This window comes from Mustela erminea, chromosome 12, assembly GCF_009829155.1.
Source record: "Mustela erminea isolate mMusErm1 chromosome 12, mMusErm1.Pri, whole genome shotgun sequence".
Classification (NCBI taxonomy): domain Eukaryota; kingdom Metazoa; phylum Chordata; class Mammalia; order Carnivora; family Mustelidae; genus Mustela; species Mustela erminea.
In genome coordinates this window covers 23,067,979-23,080,435 of record NC_045625.1, presented here as the reverse complement: position 1 = coordinate 23,080,435, position 12,457 = coordinate 23,067,979, and the positions used below count along the sequence as shown (strand labels likewise).

The following is a 12,457-nucleotide window of genomic DNA, read 5'->3' as shown; positions in this document are numbered from 1 at the left end:
GGAGATCCCGAGAGCGACAGGCCAGTCCCAAACACAGCTCGCCTCCATTTCCCTCCCCACGCATCTGCCTCCAGGGAGCCCCGAACTCGGAGGACTCCGGATGGAGGCCCAGGTTCACTGCAGCCCTTGGACGGCAGGGCTTCTAAGGCAACTTGCGTCCAACTAGACTCTTCCTCCTTCCCCTGCATGGTGGTCCCCTAAGCCCAGGATCTCATGAGGACAGCCATGGGGCATCCGAGGTGTGCCAGGGGCCTGGGTCCCCAGGAGGATCCCGGGCAGCCGGACGGCACTGAAACCTTGCTATTCTTCGAGCGAGCTGTGGGAGGTATGCAGGCCGTGCAGGATCCAGCTCCACGGCTGTGAAGGACAAGGTGGCCCCCATCGCCCACAGCCGGCTCACCTGGGAGGGGAAGGAGAGGCCAGTAATGCCGAGGAGCTGCCCCGCAGGGTCAGCTCAGATGAACGCACATCGGAGAAAACAAGCAGCTGACAGAGTTGTCCTGAGCTGGCACTTTTTTTTTTTTTAAGTTGTCCTTGTTCTCATTATCCCACTGTCAAACATCTGACCACGGGCGGCCACGAAGGTCAGGGAAGTGGGGCCCAGTGGAGCCCTGCTTTAGGGCAAAAGCACCAAATATATGTGGCAGCAAGGTGACAAGAAGGGGCTAGACACCCACCCCCGCTCTGCAGGGAAACGGCAAAACAGATGAGCAGGTAATTGATGAGGATTTGCACACAACCGCCAGATTTACTCTTTTCCATATTTTCCACCAGACAGAACAATCTTTTTACACTTGGGAAAGATAGAATTTAAGGGCACGGGAAGGCATCTCCCACGACCCACACCGCACACCGGTCCCCTCGTTTGACATCCACGTCAAAAGAGAACCAGGCTAAAGGCGGCCAGGACCAAGCTGGAGGGGACCTGAAGCGGAGGGAAATCCGAAGGAATCAAACGGAGTGGCTCCTGGCAGTCGTGTTCCCAAACCTCCCCACCTCACGCGGCTTCCCTGCGTCTTTCTTGCGCCAAAATAAACAGAACACAGAATTTGCCATTTTAACCATTTTAAAGCATACAATTCAGGGGCATTAATTACATTCACAATGTTGTGCAACCAACCACTATTTCCAGAACTTTTCTGTCACTTCAAACAGAAACTCTGTACCCATTAAGCAATAACTCGTCATTCCTTTCCTCCCCCAATCTCTGGCAACCTCAACCTTGTCTCTATGAATTTACCTCCTCTAGATATTTCATATACATAGAATTAGACAACACTTGTCCTTTCGTGTCTGGCTTCCGTCACTCAGCACAGTATCTTCAAGGTTCCTCCATGCTGGAGCAGGTATCAAAATCCCATTCCTTTTTAGGGCTGGGTGATAATATACCATCGTACAGAGACACCACATTTTGTTCAGCTGTTTGTGCGGGACACTGGGTTTCCCATGTAGCTACTATGAGCAGTGTTGCAATTACCATCTCCGTACAAGCATTTATTTGAGCTTGGTTCGGTTATTTGGGGTATATGCCTAGGAGTGGAATTGCTGGGACATGGTAATTCCAGGTCTATAGCTTCTTGACAAAACCAGACTTTTCTATGGAGGCCGCACCATTTCACATCCCCATCAGCACGGGAAGAGGGTTCTAGTCACTCTACATCTGCACCCATACTTTCTACTCCTTCTAATGACAGCCATCCCAGCATGTGGGAAGCGACAGCTCATCGTGGTTCTGATTCGCATTTCCGTGATGACTAAAGTTGAGCATCTTTTCATGTGCTTACTGGCCACGTGTAGATCTTCAGAGACATGTCTATTCAAAGTCCTCTGCCCATAGTTTTAATTGGGTTATCTTAATTTAGGTTGAGTTAAAGAAGTTCTTTATATACCCCGAATAAACCTTTACCAGACAGAGGATTTGCAAGTATTTTCTCCTAATCTGTAGGTTGTCTTTTCTTTCTTGATAATTTCCGTTGATGTGCAAAAGTTTTAAATTTTGATGAAGTACAATTTATCTACTTTTCTTTTGCTCATGCTTTCTTCTATCTAAGAATCCACTACGAACCTCAAGGCCATGAAGTTATACCTCTTCTTTTAATCCCTATAAGTTTTATGACTTTGGCTCATCTGACCCATTCTGAGTTAATTTTTGTATATGGTGTGAGGTGGGGTTGCCCTGGCCCTTCTGACCAGGCTCCCTCCCCACCGTAACTCCTCTGGTAGGATTAGCATTGCTGCACTACACGGTGAAGTTCATGGCAGAATCTGGGTCTCTTAAAAATCACCAGTGTGGTACAGGCAGCCCAGGGCCTGGTATCATTAGGTGGTTGATAACTGCCGGATGGATGGATGGTTGAATGGATAAGCTATTGGGGCGGTGGAGGGGGGATGCTCCATCCCCATCTGCCTACCATTACTGCAAGCACCCACAGCTAGCTGAGCAACTCCTGTTTGTAACAAATAAATCTGAAAGGCTATACTTAATAAGAACTAAATATGTACTGGGGCACCTGGGTGGCTCACTTGGATGGGCATCCAATTCTCAGTTTTGGCTCAGGTCATGATCTCACGGGTTGTGGGATCAAGCCCACTTGTTGGGCTCCGTGCTCAGCGATGAGTCTGCCTCAACATCCTCTCCCTCTGCCCCTCTCCCGGCTTGTGCTTGCACACTGTGTGCTATCTTAGAAAGAACCAAGTACCTATCAACAATTTCATCTACACATTCCAATCACTTAACTTAAAATGACCAAGATTTAACTAGTGCACTGAACTAATGGCACTTAATTGAGTCCTAGCCCTGGAAAGCTCCTCATTTTCTTACCAATCTCCTAGCTCAAGTCCCTCATTGCACAGAAGGGGAGACCCAAAGGGCCAACAAAAGCTAGGACTTCCCAAAGTCTGGGTCTCAACTCCCAGGGCTTTTTCCCACCAAATATAGGCCTTATGATCTCCACTGTAGATAAGCAACAAAAAGGTATGAGGTTAGTCTGAATTGCTTCAAATGTCCGGAATGGCTGTCTGGCTCCCAAGCCTCCCAATGAAAGAAAAAAAAAAAAAAAAGTGAACCCTGGGTCCTAGATCTCATTAAGCTTCAAGGCCCATCTCCTGCCCTCCTAGTGCAGCACACCTCACTGCTCTCACTCCAACCCCTGCCTGCCCATTCCCAGGTTAAGCTCGTTCCCACCGCTGGAAGCCTGCTTCCCTCAGACATCCTTCACCCATGCTCTCTCCATGTGTCTGCTTAAATTTTACCTGTCAGTGAGGTCTTCCCACCACTCTGTGTCCCTCACTCTAGATTTCTCCTTACCACTTATCACTGCTGGACATGTTAAATATTTATTGTCCCTTCTCAATTCCCACATCCCCCCCTCCTACAAGACTGGTGGTTCCTTAAAAGTCAGGGGCTTCGTTAGTTAACAGATACCCCTCACCCCTGGGGTAGAACCTAGCACACACGAGGCACTCAACAGGAGTCTGTGGAATGCGTGAATAGAAGGTGAATTGCTGCTAAGCGTCACAGAAGGAAAGGCAGGTACCTCCACACTCGTGGTGAGCATGACCAGACCTGCAGCCACGCGGGCCTGCAAGCTTACTTCTGGACCTACGGGCCGTCCCTGCTTAGCGGGGCAGGCAGGGCGGAGACGCCGTGTGTGATCAAACACTCCCACACGTCTCGGTCAAGCCAGAGAGGTCGGCAGCGGCTCCTCTCCTGACCTGGCCACAGGAAATGGAGTCTTGCCCCACAGGCGCTCAAGAATCGCTTGGGAGGGGTGCCTGGGTGGCTCAGTGGGTTAAGCCTCTGCCTTCGGCCTATGATTTCAGGATCCTGGGATGGAGCCCCGAATCGGGCTCTCTGCTCGGCAGGGAGCCTGCTTCCCCTCACCCCACCGCCTGCCCCTCTGCGTACTTGTGATCTCTCTGTCAAATAAATAAATAAAATCTAAAAAAAAAAAAAGAAAGAAAGAAATCCTTGTGAAATGCACACAGCAATGAATGAACAAACAACTAATGTCCACAGGGCTCATGCCCGTGCTTTCGGGAGGCTTGTGTCAGCGGTAAGGGAAGATCACCCCAACAGAGCTGGGAGATGGTCTGACGAACTCCATTCCTAGGAACCTACTGTTAGGATTCATCTAGACATGAACCGAAGTCAGCGTTAGAGATTTTCCTCCCAACCACGCTTCATGTGGACAACTACAAACCCAAAAAGCTGATTTCCAACTGTAGAGGGCTAGTTAAATAAGTCACAAAATAGCCCCCAGAGCCCATGAAGACTTCACAATGATACACTGACGAGATGGGAAATGTGAGACTATTAAGCAAAAAGGGCTGGTTGTAAAATTGCATCTACAGTGAACACAACTATTTAATTATAAAGGAACTCGAGACCATAAATATAATCACCAGTTTCTCCTATCCTTTCAAACTTTCTGTATTTCCTAAATTATAGTGAGCAATAACGAGTCTGAAGAAAATCAAACTGATAGAACTTTAAAAAAAAGCGGTCAACTGATATTTCACTGGCCCCCAGGGTGTGTAACTACTTAAACCTCCGTCTGGCCGCCTCCTCCTCACTCCTTTTGGCGTTCACCCCACCCTGCTTCTCCCTCTTCCTCTGGCCTGCCCCCAACTGCCCTCTCAACACCCCCCCCCCCCCACTTGTCAGCCACACCAGCAACCACTCCTCCCCCAGAAATCCCGTTCCAAGCCGGAGCCGCCCCCCCACCCCCATCCCCACCCCCTCCCCCGGCTCACAGACCCCAGGCTCACTCCTCTACCTCCCAGCACTGGGGGCTTTGAGCAAGTTACTGAACTTCTGAGACGCCACTTACAGCTCAGGAAAACAAGGCTAGCCCCAACTCACGGGGCCCTCTGAAGGTCCAGGGAGCTGAAGGATGCCCACCTTGCAGGGTCCCCCCACCCCACAGGGCCCTTCTGTGGGGAGGGCCAACGTGCTGTGAGTTTGCTCTAGCCCTGCCACGTGTTGAGTCTCAGTCTGCGGCTCCTACCCAGGCTGCTGAAGCTGAAATTCTTTACTGTCTCTCTGCCTGGGTCTGGGCACCTGTCCTCTCCTGAAGGGAGAAGAAAAGGAGGTTTGCTCTCGGATCTCAGATCAACACAGTGGCTGCTTGGCTGAAATTCCTATTCCCCCCCGGCAGAAGCCTCGGCTCCCACGCAGTCCGGCTCTCAGAGCTGATGACCAAATCCCCAGCAGCTGCCCCTCCCGAGGACGCATCTATCTTCAGAAGACATTCCTGGCATTTTACTTAAGGTCTTGAGGACTCCTCAAGTCCTCGACTTCCCTTGTCCAATATTATCCCATCGTCTCAGCTTTTTGCCTCTCCTGCTCTTTCAGTCCCTGGGGTTTACACATTCTTTCTTTGTGAACATTCTGCATTCATCCCTCTCTGATCCCGGAGGCATTTAATGAGCCCCACCTGTGGCCACGCTCCACAGCAGGTGCTAGGGTTCAGGTGAGTAAAAGCTCCCCCTGCTCTCTGGAACTCCCGGGCTGGTCGGAGACAGAAATGCATGAACAATCAGATAATCACCTTTTGCTGTGGTGAGTGCCCTGAAAACAGCTGTGTGCCCCTGGCTGCTGGGACCTTGTCCACACTGTGACCAGAGCTCAGCCTGGGTCAAAAACAGCCTCTGAGGGGATTCTTATGGCAAAGCTAGACCTTGAAGGATGATCTACCAAACAAGAAGATCAAATCACTCGGTGCTTATCCCAAAGCTCTCAGGCTCCCCCCTTGCCCCTCCTCCACCATCACCCACAACCCGATTCCAACTGAGCTGCCAGTCTGCAGACCCCTGAGTGCACCTGCCACTCCCACCTGGTGGGAGCTGCGGCTGTGCTTATCTTCTTTCTCTATATGCTCTTCTCCACGAGCCGCCTCCCTACAGAGGTCACGTTCCAGGCCAATGCCACTTGAGTGCGGTTTCCAGGCAGCTGGCATCAGTATCACCTGAGTGCTTGTCAGAAATGCGGACCCTCAGGCCGCACCCCCGACCTACAGGACCTGAATCTTCTCCTATGCACGTTGAAGTCTGAGGGACCCCACTTTCCACCGCAGTCCAACCTCCCCCTGGTCTTCAGCTTCCTCCTTGTCACAGCGGCCAGCTGCCATCTTTAACATCCATGCCATGAGCGGACACCCAACCCCCACAGTGTCTGCCTTCTCAGCCGCAGGGACCTCCACGTCCACCCCCAAGGCGGCACCCCCTCAGCCCCACCTTGCCCAGGGCGACGAGCCCACATGGCACAGGTCTCTCCAGCTGAGACCTCAGGCTCCACCTGTGGGAGGATGTCCCCATTGTCCTTCTGTCAGCTTACTGAGGACGGCTGCCAGCCGGTGAAAACCGGCAGCTCCTAAGTAATCATTACGGGCCACCAGGACAAGCACTGCCCTGGACCTAGTGGGCTGGAGGAACTTGTCATTCCCAGTATGGAGATGAGGAAACCTGAGCAGCTCAATGAGGGCATGGGGTTATTGGGAGTGGGTACAGAGAAGATGCATGCTTACAACCATGCACCAAGAAATAACAAGGAGCCCCGCAGGCTTGAAGAGAAAACTCTGGAAGGGGGCTTATAGCTGAGGCAGCCCATCTGCACTCGGCCAGGACCTAGGAAGGAGGAAAAGTAGGAGAACAAGTGGGAGAGGCAGGTGGAGGCCAGGTCACAAAACCCTTCGTTGACAGACTACAGAGCTTAGACGTACTGGGTGAAAGGAAGGTAACATTTTGGAGCAGGCTGGTCAAAATGCCTACATCCTTCCCACTACCCAAGCCCCCATGAACCTGATTCTTTGCCTTGTGGTACTTGCTTCCCCGACCCTCCTGGTATGGCAAACACAGCCAGACTCTCCCAGCTACCCTGGCTGCATCTTCCTGCCTGCTTGCCCTCAGCCCTCCACGACACCCCCCCCCCCCCAGGCTGAAGCCCAGCTCCAGGGAAACCTCCAGCAGAATGTTTCTGCCAGCCGGCAGCCAGGAACAAGGGCCGGCTGCCAGGAATCCGTTCCCTCCTTCTCCGATGGACAGCATCTTCCCCAGGAGGGCTGGGGGCATGGGCTCCCCTTCCAACCTGGGCGTGCCACATCCAACCATCTAACCCTGTTTCCACAATCGGCTCCTCTTAGAGGAAGACCCAGACTCCTCCCCTTCAGCCAGCATCCTCAGGGGAGCCAGGCCCGGCTCTGGGGATGGAGCTAATTAAGAGCCAATCTCTGCCCTGCAGAAGCTCCTAAGAGAGAGCCCTGATCCTGAGTTCGTGCCTCTTTATGGGGAAAACATTTTTGTGACCTCTGTACATTCACGCACTTGACCTGTTTGGTGATTCTTAAAAAGAGTAGCCTTTCTTAGTCTTCTAAAATGTCTTTAAGTGGCGAGTCATCCCTGAAACAGTGAGTCAGCCTTTTTGATTGAAAAAAGTTCAGATTAACTGTATACAAAACAGTAAAACGATCCCAACATTAAAAATTTCTTGCATTTGGGGCGCCTGGGTGGCTCACTGGATTAAGCCGCTGCCTTAGGCTCAGGTCATGATCTCAGGGTCCTGGGATGGAGCCCTGCATCGGGCTCTCTGCTCAGCAGGGAGCCTGCTTCCCTCTCTCTCTCTGCCTGCCTCTCCGTCTACTTGTGATTTCTCTCTGTCAAATAAATAAATAAAATCTTTAAAAAAAAAATTTCTTGCATTATTTATAGACTGAAAAGACGTCGGTAGAACTTTTATTTGTGAGACACAGATCTGTTCTAGAGTCTGGCTTCTCAACATCTCAACACCACCCCGGAGCTTGCAGACTGCAGGCCACCCCAGACACCCTAGAAGCACACGAAGGCTTGGGAAGCCCTGGTTTAGAGCATATGCCTGTGGGGTTGGGGTTAGAGACGGGGGAAGCAAGGCCAGAAGGAATCCGTGGGGAACAGAGTGATCTTAGGTGCTTTCGTGTGGAATGTTTCTCGGCAGGAATATGAAGGAGGGAGGGGCCACCGGAGGGGGCGGGGATAGGAAGCAAAAGCACAGGCAGATGGGACAAGCACAGGGACAAACCCAGTTTTAGCAGGAGTGCGGGTGGTTGGGGGAGGGGTGGAAAGGAAGGGCAGGCTGGAGGAAGAAGGTCTGAGGTGTGATGGGGCAGGATCTGTCTAGGGCAGGTGTGCAGGTGAGTGAAGGGCGACCCTGGGTTTCTAAGCTGCAAGACTTGTCACTTACCAAAAAGGCGTTTTTAAGGAAAGAGGGACCTGTGGGGGAGGGGCACCTGGGTGGCTCACATGGTTAAGCGTCTGCCTTCGGCTCAGGTCATGATCTCCAGGTCCTAGGATCGAGCCCCATGTTGGGCTCCCAGCTCAGCAGGGAGCCTGCTTCTCCTTCTACCTCTGCCTGCTACTCCCCCTGCTTGTGCTCCCTCTGTCTCAATCTCTCAAGTGGAATAAATAAAATCTTTAAAAAAAAAAAAGAAAAAGAAAAAAAAAAGGAGGCACCCAGGGACACTTGCAGGGATGTTCAGATGTGATAAACATATGACCCAAAACGCCCAGAGATGATCAGGCCCTGTGAGCCCCTGAAAATGGCATCAGGGGAGTCTACCCAGGAAAGCGTGCAGAATGAGTAAGAACAGAGGATAAAGGAAAAAGAATGAGCCATGGCAGGGGTTGGGGTGAATTGTGGAACCACATCATAGAAGCCCTGGTATGGGGGGGGGCGTCGGGCAATGAGCCCGCAGCACAGAGACCCAGTGGGCTGAGATAGCAGAACCAGCCACTGGTGCTGACGAGCGAGCAGTTTCTGACCATCGTGGCGAGGGCAGTGTTGGTCAAGGGGTCAGTGTTGGTGGGGAATGCTGGGGTAGCTTAAACACCCTGCCTGGGTGGCAAGTCCCAATCAGTCAAAGTGATGTCTTTCTGTACAAACGTGTTCACGGCAGCATTACTTGCAAGAGGCAAAAGGTGAAAGCAATTTAAGTGTCCGCTGACAGGTGCACGATAAACAAAATGTGGTGCACACGCCTTCAACGGAACATGACTCCTCCCTGAAAAGGAAAGATATTCCCACACCTGCTTCAACATGGCTGAACTTGGGGACGGGACATGATGCTAAGCGAAATAAACCAGTCATGAGATGACAGATCCTATATGAGTCCATGTATGTAGAGGTCACGAATCCTCTAACACACAGAGACAAAGTCAGAGGGTGGTTGCGGGGGGCTGAGAAGTTAGTGTTTGATGGGTACAGAGCTCTGGTTTTGTAAGATGAAGAGCTCTGCCATGCATGGGGGAGGTGACGGTGCCCCACCAGCGTGACCGTACCTCAGGCCACTGAGCTGAACACTTATGTCCATTTTACTGCAATTTAGAACAATTATGGCTTTCATTATAGGCAGAGAAAATCTGAACTCCCAGAACGGAGCAGGAGGTCTGCGTTGAGAGGTGAGAGCCAATCTTTCTCAGCGGCCACAGAGGACGACTCCGGCTGGCCTGGCAGTGGAGCTGGGAAGGGAGGAACTGGGTGGTGACCTAAAGGTGAGGCTGGGCTCAGAGAAGGCTTTTTCCCCAGGTGATGGGAGGACAGCCTTCGGCTGTACGTGGAGAGGCGAGCCTGAGGCAAAGGAACATTCATTTTCTCAGACAGGAGGAGAGGAAGAAAGAGAAGAGAAGCCAGAATGTGAAGGACAGGGCAGGGAAGGGCATGGCGCTTCAGGATCTCGGGGCCACGGGCCCCCTGGAGAGCCAAGGCGAGGACAGGTAGGAGACCTGGAGAGAGTAGGATGGTCAGGTTGGCTGGTGCGGGAGGAGAAGGGGAGAGCTGGCTGCAGGGCGGGCTGGCGGGCTGGCTGGTGGGGGTGGCAGGGGAGGGGAGGGGGGGCAGGAGAGGAGGCGGGGGGAGACAAGCTGGTTGCAAACCACAGGGCACTTGTCTGAAACGACCATGGAGCCTGAGGTAGCGGTCCTCAAAGGAAGGTCCCAGGTCTGGGGAGCGGCAGCAGCACCGGGAGCCTTGTTAGAAATGCAAGTTTGCAGGCCCCTCCTGAGTCTGATTCAGACCCACGGAATCAGAAACTCTGGGGGTGGGGCCCAGCAGCCCGTGTCTGAACAGGTGATTCTGATGCGATAAAATCGGAGACACCCTAGCATATACTACAGAAATTCAGCGGAAGACACAGACCATTCTCCATATGAAAACAGAAACAGAAAATCAGCCTAGCCAACTTACACGTCAAAGAGCCAGAAATGCAGAACAGGTCTTCAACGCCAATACAACTGCTGACTGCAGCGAACAAACTTTCTGTTCACAAGACAAAGAGGCCGTCCGTCTCACCCACTTCCTCAGAGGAGATCTAGAAGACACACCTACGATCTGGGGTGGAAATGTGGGGACTAGTTCATGCCCTCCAACTGGTTACGGGAGCCGTGGAGCCCGCCACAGGCCTTTCAGGGCCTCAGTTTACCCATCTAGAAACCAGGGAGCTGGGAACACCGCTTCTGAGGTCTCTTCCCGTTCTGACACCGTGTGATTCCTTCTATCCTACAGGAAACATGACCTCAGACTAGGAGCTTTCGCGTAGCTGTGCCTGGGCCAGGGAGAAAAAAATATCTCTAACTGGTAAGACATCATATCACAGCGAACTGGAAAACCTTTCCAAAGTTCAGTAAGTGCTAGTATGCTGCATTCGAAGAATGAGAACAGTTCCTCACAAACTGGCTTTGCCATTAAAGCGACCAATGCCTAGAGTTATAAAAATACTGTACTGTCCTGGCCTGTGTTCATGAAGTCCACATGACTGGGACGGCCCAGAAAACATCGCCAAACCTTCATGTTTTTATCCTATGATACTTTTTAATCCAGGAAGGTGGGGCTTGTTATTTTTCTGCTAGGGAGAAAATGAGTTAAAAGAACTGTACCATACAGCCCCCCGGGCCTGCCCCCTCTGACCCGAGTATCTGGGGACACGGCACTGCAAGTCTAGGCTTCCTGATAAATGGCCTTGTGTTGACCTTGTTACCGGAATCCCTAGACGCTGGTTTCCTGCCTGGCTTCTCTGCATCCAACTCCCTGTCTACACCTCCTGGTCATCCAATGCTCATCCTTTTGTGCCTGGGTCCCCAGTGCCACCTGCTTCCCTTCCTCTGCCAAAGGCCAGTCCCTTGGTTCTGATCTCAGAACGAGGGTGGTGAGACGGACGTGGGTGTTTGTGCAGGAAGGTGAGTGGAAGTGTGAGCACGAGGGGAAAAAAGATAAGGTCTAGGGAGCCTCTAGTCTCCTGGCCCACCTCGATTACACACCATGGCTCTTAAATTCTTAAATTAGAATTTATCAGTGGGAAACACAGCTGGCTTGTTGGGCCTCCCTGTGCACCTATCACAGACCCAGTCCCGGCTTCTCCATCCAGCCCCAGTATGTAAATGACCTTCCAGGCTCTCCTAGTAGGAAGGTGCAGGGGAGGGGAGGGGAGGGCCAAAACAAGGGTGGTGTAGCAGGAGCAAATTTCAGTGGGGGCAAGGGAGGTGTGACCGACCGCAGGTATTAGAGCCTTGAATGGGGGTGGGACAGGCAGTGCCAAGGTTAGTCCCCGCTTTATCCAGGCAGAGGATCCCCAGTGCTAGAGTTTTCCAGGCTGATCTCCAACTCAGAGTCACATCTGGGTAGGGTGACCACACCGCCTGACTTGCCTAAGGCAGTCCCAGTTGAGGCTAGTTCATGAGATGCAATTATTAATAGCCCCACTTTTATCTCAAAATGTTCTGGTTTAAGTGATGAATTTTCATCGCTTTATTCTTGGGGCCCTAAGCCTGCAAAGTAGGAGCTGCAGACAGAGAACAGTGCTGAACACTAGGAGGGAGAGACCTCCAGGCTGAGTCTCGCCCCTCCTCAAATGCTCTCCACTCTCCTCTCCAGCACCCCTGCCAATCCATCACTGGGGTCTGCACCTTCAGGGTGCAGGGTGCATCACTGGTACACCTTCAGGGACAGCAGGCTCGCTAGCCCCCAATGAAGCCTCTTCTCTGGGGAGAGCTGTGTTATAAAAATAGCATGATTCAGGGGCATCTGGGTGGCTCAGTCGTTAAGCATCTGCCTTCGGCTCAGGTCATGATCCCAGGGTCCTGGGATCGAGCCCCGCATCGGGCTCCCTCCTCAGCAGGAAGCCTGCTTCTCCCTCTCCTACTCCCCCTGCTTGTGTTCCCTCTCTCGCTGTGTCTGTCAAATAATAAAATCTCAAAAAAATAAATAAATAAATAAATAAATAAAAGCATGATTCAAACCTATAGATAGTATGACGGTACTAACAAGATCCTTAAACAAGGAAAGGAGTAGCAGTAGGAAACTGGAAAACCTGCTTTTCCCTTCCACCTCCTTCATCTTATGGTCTCTCCATTCAATAAATATTTTCTGAGTGCATCTGATGTTCCAGTGGAACTGGGGACACAATGGGGAGTTAAAACAGACTCAAGTTGAAGG

At 51.9% G+C, this 12,457-nt stretch overlaps 1 protein-coding gene across 2 annotated transcripts in view; it reads right to left on the bottom strand.

Moving 5' to 3' along the window:
• Nucleotides 1-12,457, bottom strand: part of PTPN3 (protein tyrosine phosphatase non-receptor type 3) — a 116,577-nt gene that overhangs the window by 97,053 nt on the left and 7,067 nt on the right. The gene's annotated exons all lie outside the window — the stretch shown is intronic.